Genomic DNA, 7898 nt, shown 5'->3' on the forward strand with positions numbered 1-7898 from the left:
GGGGGGTGAATAAAAGGATAAAAGACATGTATTCTGACAGGTGGATCCCCTGCTAACACTGCAAGTGCAGAGAGCTTAGAGACAGAGTTGGCAGAGCAGCCACATGGGCTGAAATAGTCAAACGTGTTTTCATTAAGTTACCACATATGAGACATGTCTGATAGCACAAACACGCCTTGGCTCTAAATTTAGCAGAGAAGCCCTGTCTCTGTCTGGACGGATCAGTCAAGATGGAAGAACAATTTTGTTTCTATGACGATGAGACACAAACATGATAGTCTAAGAGAGAGCTGTTTTTACAGTGATCTAACACAGTGCATTAGCTTCAAAGTGGAGGAACCTAAAGAAGTATACATCACTTTCACAAACATGCAGTATACAGTTGTGCTCATAAGTACGCACACCCTGGCATACATTTTGAATTTTGGCAGCAATTATGAAAATATGACTCATCATGCAAAATAACGGTCTTTAATTCAAGCATAGTGATCTTTTGAAGACATATCTTTTTACATAGTCGTTTGGCTGCTTTTTAAACAATATTTATAACAGAAATGACCCACCTGGCCTGATCAGAAGTTTACATACCCTTGAATGTTTAGCCTTGTTACAGGTACACAAAGTGACACAAACAGATGAAAATGTCAATTAAAGGTTATTTCCCATACCTGTGGCTTTGTAAATTGCAATTAGAGTCTGTGTATAAATAGTCCATGAGTTTGTAAGCCGGCTAGATATCGAGCCATGGGGAGCAGAAAAGAACTGTCAGGAGACCTGCGTAACAAGGAACTTTATAAAGATGGAAAAGGATATAAAAAGATATCCAAAGCCTTGCAAATGCCAGTCAGTACTGTTCAATCACTTATTAAGAACTGGAAAATTCTTGGATCTCTCAATACCAAGCCAAGGTCAGGTCGACCGAGAAAGATTTCAACCAAAACTGCAAGAAGATTTGTTTGGGAAGCAAAGAAGAACCCACAGGTAACGTCAGGGGAAATACAGGCTGCTCTGGAACAAGATGGTGTGGTTGTTGCAAGGAGCACAATACGACGGTACTCGAACAAAAATGAGCTGGATGGTCGAGTTGCCAGAAAGAAGCCTTTACTGCCTCAATGCCAAAAAAAAGCCCGGTTAGAATGTGCCCCAAAACACCTTGACGCACCTCACAGCTTCTAGCACACTGTAATTTGGAGTGACAAGGCCAAAATAGAGGTCACACAACCATAAGTGATATGTTTGGAGAGGGGTCAACAAAGCCTAAAGTGAACAGAATACCATCCCCACTGTGAAAAGGGAATCTTGGGAAGATTGATGGCAAGATGAATGCAGCATGTTATCAGAAAATACTGGCGGACGATTTGCATTCTCCTGCACGGAAGCTGCACATGAGACGCTCTTGGACTTTCCAGCAAGACAATGACCCCAAGCACAAGACCAAGCTGACCCTCCAGTGGTTACAGCAGAAAAAGGTGAAGGTTCTGGAGCGGCCATCACAGTATCCTGACCTTAATGTCATCAAACCACTCTGGGGAGATCTCAAATGTGCGGTTCATGCAAGACGACCAGAGACTTTGCATGAACTGGAGGCCTTTTGCCAAGGTGAATGGGCAGCTATACCACCTGCAAGAATTCGGGGCCTCATAGACAGCTATTACAAAAGACTGCACGCTGTTATTGATGCTAAAGGTGGCAAAACACAGCACTAGGAAATAAGGGTATGTAGACTTTCGAACAGTGGTCGGTTCATTTGTTTCTTTGTTGCCATGTTTTGTTTTATGATTGTGCCATTCTGTTAGGACCTACAGTTCAATTTGAATCCCATAACAGATAAAATACTTGTGTTTAGCCTGCTCACTCATGTTTTCTTTACACATGGTATATATATTACCAATTATTCAAGGGTATGTAAACTTTTGAGCAAAACTGTATAAACCAAACCGCCACAGAGCACATATGGATGTTGATGTGGCTCCAAAGGTCTGTCTAAAGCATATTAATTATGCAAATATGGATTCTTTTTTAAATACTGAGTATTCTACAGATGATTAAATTTAGAGATGTTCCGATACCAGTATTGGGAACGCCTCCAATACTGCCTGAAACGTTGGTATCGGTTAGTAGTGGAGATTTTACACCGATCCGATGCCACATAATAAAGCCCTAAAGAAAATCTACGTTAAAGTAGTTTATTTATGTTCTTTTCCGTTATAACTGACTGCCAAACGGGATAATACAACTTCTGTGGCGTTCATTGTTTGTGTTTGTTCATGTTTCACTAAGAGTTTAACCTGAGCCAGACATCTGACAACAAAGATAGAAATCATAATAGGGCCAATACATAAGTTCAGGTATCAGAATTGGTATCGGGAAGCAAAAAATGATATCGGACCATCTATATTTAAAATAATATATCAATTCATTTGATTATTTCGAAATACAGTGCTGCAATACATTTGAAAAGACAAAACAAGAGTTAGATTTTGTGTACACAGACTGGTGTGTCGTAATCAATTAATTGGTTAACTGATTAGTCCAACAATAAAACTAATTAATCGCTCAAATTCTTTATCAAGCAAAAACACATAGGGCTCTAAAAAACTGAGATGCAATCTTCACAATTTTAGGAATTTCTATACGAAATGATTAATACAAAAATCTACACAAACTATATATATATGTACATACACACACAAACGCATATATATACACACACAAAGTATACTGTATGTACAGTAGGTATGTATGCATGTATATACGGTTGCATGTTTTGGTATGAAAGTATGAGAGAAATTAAAAGGATTACTATTACAGCAATTTCGTACTTCCATAAAGTTAGGCGGTACACATATGTTGGCTGACATATGTTGACCTTTAATCTCTTGTATTGATCCTACGCTGCCCAAGTTGCAACACAACGGCATCTTTCATTAGACCATCCCTGCCTCGTAAACATGACAAAGCTCCTCCAGAGCCACAGAGGAAACATACCACTGTTTTCACAGGCTTTATGTGTGGCACTAATGGCTTGAACACTAATTGCTAAATGTATGAGTTCTCAGAAAGTACCAGGATAATTAACCTTTAAGATCTAGTATGATGTCATAAGGATGAGGAAGGTGCATTGCCACACACAGACACAAAGTAAAGCATTTACATAAAGTACATACATATACATGCATGCACAAGAACACTTAAACAGAGGTTTTCCTCATACAAAGACACAAATATACCACATGAACGTGCATATGTACACAGTCATGCACACCTAGAAGCTGTGTTTCTTATTTCACCTTACACTTTGATATTTAGTTATTCTTAAAAAGCTTCAAAGTCAGTAAAATGCATTTACATTATTGCTTGAAGCCACAGTATACAGCTTACATTAAGTGAGACATTCCAAACCATGGCGCTTTACCAAACATCAAATAGAAAATTCTAGACATATTCTGCATCATTCTATATCCTTTCCACAAAATTCAGCATGACATACAGTATGTGTGGTGTCATGGGAACTTGACTTTGAGAAACTGACTAGAACTTCTAATAAAAAGCTTATGTGGGTTTGAGTGTTTGGCATAGTTTAAGCTTTGGAAATAAATATGAAGATTATGTTTAGGTTATTTTGCTGCAGAGCTTTCCATGTGGTATTTTATACATTATTTTAATATTAATACCATTAAGAAATGGAAAATCTTTTGCAGAATATTACACAAGTGGCCATAGTTTATATTGAAGTGATAGTAAATGTGTCACTATCATAAATAATTTAAATGAATAGTAGACACATATGAGAACAAGTTCAACATTTGTTATACTGTATATACAGCCTTCCTTGCAGGGGATAGGATGAGTCTCCAAGACACAAAAGCACCTCAAAAACAATGCATCATTTATTTCGATGGCATGTGCACACCCACATCTCTGCTTATTCACCCACATACACAGAAAACATCAGGTCTTACCTCAGTAAAACGCCCAAGTCTATTCTTTTCCCCTGCAGCGCAGCTCTAACAGCGCTGTCTCCTTAGCTAATATTGTCTCTATCAAACCCTCTGTCTGCCTGACAGAAAAGACCCTTCCACTCACAGTCTATTTTCAGGAAACCTGCAACTCAATCTCAGCAACACTGCTCCCCACAGTGGGGTGGACACGCTTGGGGGGGCTTTCTTTCTTTTCTGCCCATGGCAATGGAGGCATGGCAGGGGGATTAAAGTGGATCACTGGTTCTGGAAATAGAATACATGTGCCCTCCCCTACAACACACACACATGTGACCCTTCACAGGGAGGTATGCCAGCTGTGTGAGCAGCCTCATCTTCTTGGGAAACCCCAAGAGAATCCTCCTTTAGGAGGAATAGGATGCTTTGGCTTTCGTACTTTCACAGCGTAAGGGAGAGAAACCAACGTGGACTTAACATCAAGGACTGGAAATGTAGGATATACGTTTCCCTACAGTATAATGTACAACACAAGTCCCTGAAAGGCTCCAGCTGAAGAACACCATTTCATGTGCGGCTGGTGTTATGCAACATAATGGTGAAAAAATGTGTCGAAAATGTGGAAATGTCCTCCACATTTCATTGTGGAGGACATTTGATTGGAACAACCAGTACTGTCTGCTTGCGGGTGTCAGACTCTGCATTGAATTTACACATGTGATTATATGTCCTGTGCCACCTGCAGGCTTCAACGTAATGCTGCAATATGTTGATGGTGATGACTTAATACTTCTTGGAAAGGGCATTAGCTCTAAAAAGCCGAGGTTGTAGCTAAAAGTTTTAATATATGGGGATTAGCTGCATTGATGAATGGATGCACTCTAAATCTAATGCTCATAGTGAGATACATGTAAATATACATCTTTTTACATTCTTATGAAAATATTGTGGCAAGCAGTACATTTATGAAAGAAGAAGTGTTTTGGTTTGGTTTCATAAAAACACACAGAACTATCAACCATGTTTTCTGACCTGTATTGTCCTTATAGCTTTATCTACCCATACTCTTTCCATTAATCTGAATTCAAAAATTCTCAAAAAATTGCAATAAAATGCTCATCTCAAAGATTTTCAATTAACAAAAACTAAAAATTGAAAAGCAAAACATGTTTATTTTTGAGAAGCAGGAACCAGCAAATTATTTGATTTAAACTAAAAAGAAAGGAAAAATATTGCTGTCTTTTAACTTTCTGTTCACCAAGTACTCAATTAACATTTTCATCCCTACTTTATGCTATGCCCACCGGCTACACCCACTAAAATAAGGAATCACTAAGTCAACTACATTAACATACAGAGGCCAATCAGCAAATCCCATAATACATAGAAAACAATGGAAGCTTGAGATGAAGGCCAACAATCAGGCCATGTGTCTCATTTTCACAAAATACAAGAAAAAATTAGATATATCTCACAAAAAAAACATAAAAGTATTGCTGTGAGTTGGATTTGATTATGTGTCTGTTTCAATCAATCAAACTTTATTTCATACAAATCAAATGTACCACAATGTGCATAGAAAGTTTGTGCAATTATACATGGTAAAATATATGCTCAACTCTAATTTATTTTTAATAGAAAGAACAACCCTGGAGGCAGAACAGGACTTTTAAACTATTAGTATGCTATAACAACACACGGTGGTGAAAAAGAAAGAAAGGAGTTGTCCCTCGAGCGAACAGAGGAGAAAGGGGAAGAAGAAGAGCAGAGTCAGTGGAGGCCTCTGCTTAAGACGCGCTTAGCTCGATTCAGAGTCAGAGCACAGACTTTGCTCATAAAGACACTTCAAAAGCAGACATCAAATCCTAGTGCACCACTCCTCAATGCACAACCCTCATGTGGAACTTCAGTTGCTTCCTACTTCAAGGGCACCTTTTTAACAGAGAAAGTTATCTTCACAGTATTCTTTCAAAACGCCCCTAAAGAATTCCTCTATAAGGCTTACCATTATGCAGTGGCACAACATGGCCAGGAGAAGAACACTGTACTCCTACTGGTACACGTCGTATACCGCAAAACCGTATCACTCGCTGAACCACTACGTGTAACCTTAGTTTCACAATCACAAAAGGATTTTTTGCCAAGTAAGTAGCACTTACAACACATTTGCATTTATTTCAGGTGCAAACACAAACATCTTCAATGGTCAATATAAAATAAGCAAACAATAAATACAGAAACAAATGACACATACTGTGTATAGAATTATTTAACATAAAGAAAACAAGAGGCTGTATGGATTAGTGCAGGATGACCAAGAGCCAGAAGGTGTGACTGGATGTGATACAAATCTTGTTTTGACACCTAACCAGCTGCCTCCTGAGCAGCGAGGACTTGGATCAGGTCTTGATGTCACCTAATGATAACCCCCGTGTCACCTTTCACCTCTGACACCCGTTGACAATCACTTCCTTCTAAAAGCAAACTTATCTCAGCGGTTCTGCAAAGAATGTCTGAAGCAGAACTTTCTTCTCCTCCCTGGGGTGCTTGTGTGTTTGTGTGTGTGTGAGTCTTATCTGGACACGTATCAGCAGAGATAGGGGATCGGGTTTCCACACACGGGGTATGCTAATGGGGCCGCTCTACTGCGGCCCTCAAGGTACATTCACAGTAAGACAGCCTTTGGGATCGGTTCCGCCACTGTTACGAGTTTGAAAGACACCTGTTTGACTCGCATAGTTCACAAATGTGAAGAGATGTAAAAGACACGTGGGTGAGAGCATGCATAATACACGCTATAGTTTAGACTGCATTTCAGTTATTTGCAGATGAACTTAGGGGTCGTCTGCAAATAGGTCCGACTGTAAATTTAAAGTTGCACTCAAGGTATGGAAGCGGGAAGGAAAGATGGACTGATGGACTACAACATGAGACATGAAGGGGTCCTGTAGAGGTTTCTTAAATACAAACAAAAGTTAGGTTACTCATAGAAAAACAGCTTTGCAGTGGTTGCATTAACAATCCACATCTCTACCTACTCCTCACATCCATTGAATAACTGTCCAAAAGGACAATTTTGTAGCCCTAACATTAATTATGATAAATACATGTTAACTGTCGTCCTCACAGTCTGTGTTAATCATTGGACGACATAGTCTTGACATAAAACTGAAATTAATCCTCAAATGTATATAGTCATAGTTTGCCACCATGTCAGCTGTTATAAAATCCGTCAAGATCAAACTCTCCGGTATCTTTTAAAATAAGAGGAATAGCAAAATTGTGATTATGCCAGCACAATAAAGAATCCTTCACAGATATTTCATCAATTATAACTTTATTGATGGACATCACTAAGATGAATGATAAGCATCTGTACAAGCTTTAATTAAAATAACTTAGGTTGCCATGTAGTGAGCTCACAATTATAACTGCCAGCTCAATTACTGAGGTTAGGTTGACTTAAAATGAAGAACAAAAACTACAGAATATTATTTATGATTTATATTACAACAAACCATCAAGACCGTCTTTTCAATTTTGTTACTCAGTTCTGATAAAACACTTACTCTTCTCTCTCCCGGTGGATAGAATTCAGTCGAAGCAGTCATTATTCTAGACAGCTCGGAGGTTTCTAACACTCACCCCATGCTGTGCCACAACAGATAAAATGAATCTTTGCAAGTACGGCTGCTGCTTAAGTGTGTGTGTTTTGACAGACACTTTTGTTACAGTCAAAAAAAGGATATAAAAGACTCTCAGTGGCACAACAGGCAGCCAGCCTTACATTGGTGGAGTGGGAATACGCAGAGTGACTTTCAGCTAGGGCTGCACAACTATGGCCAAAATGATAATCACAATTATTTTTTATCGATATTGATTGATAGGTGATTTGAGTGACTTTGAACGTGGCATGATTGTTGGTGCCAGAAGGGCTGGTCTGAGTATTTCAGAAACTGC

General features: G+C 38.9%; 1 protein-coding gene across 4 annotated transcripts in view; it reads right to left on the reverse strand.

Moving 5' to 3' along the window:
• The window catches only part of rxraa (retinoid X receptor, alpha a), a 115271-nt gene that overhangs the window by 24502 nt on the left and 82871 nt on the right, over window positions 1–7898 (reverse strand). The window lies entirely within an intron of this gene.

Source organism: Etheostoma cragini, chromosome 16 (assembly GCF_013103735.1).
Source record: "Etheostoma cragini isolate CJK2018 chromosome 16, CSU_Ecrag_1.0, whole genome shotgun sequence".
NCBI classification, from domain to species: Eukaryota; Metazoa; Chordata; class Actinopteri; order Perciformes; family Percidae; genus Etheostoma; species Etheostoma cragini.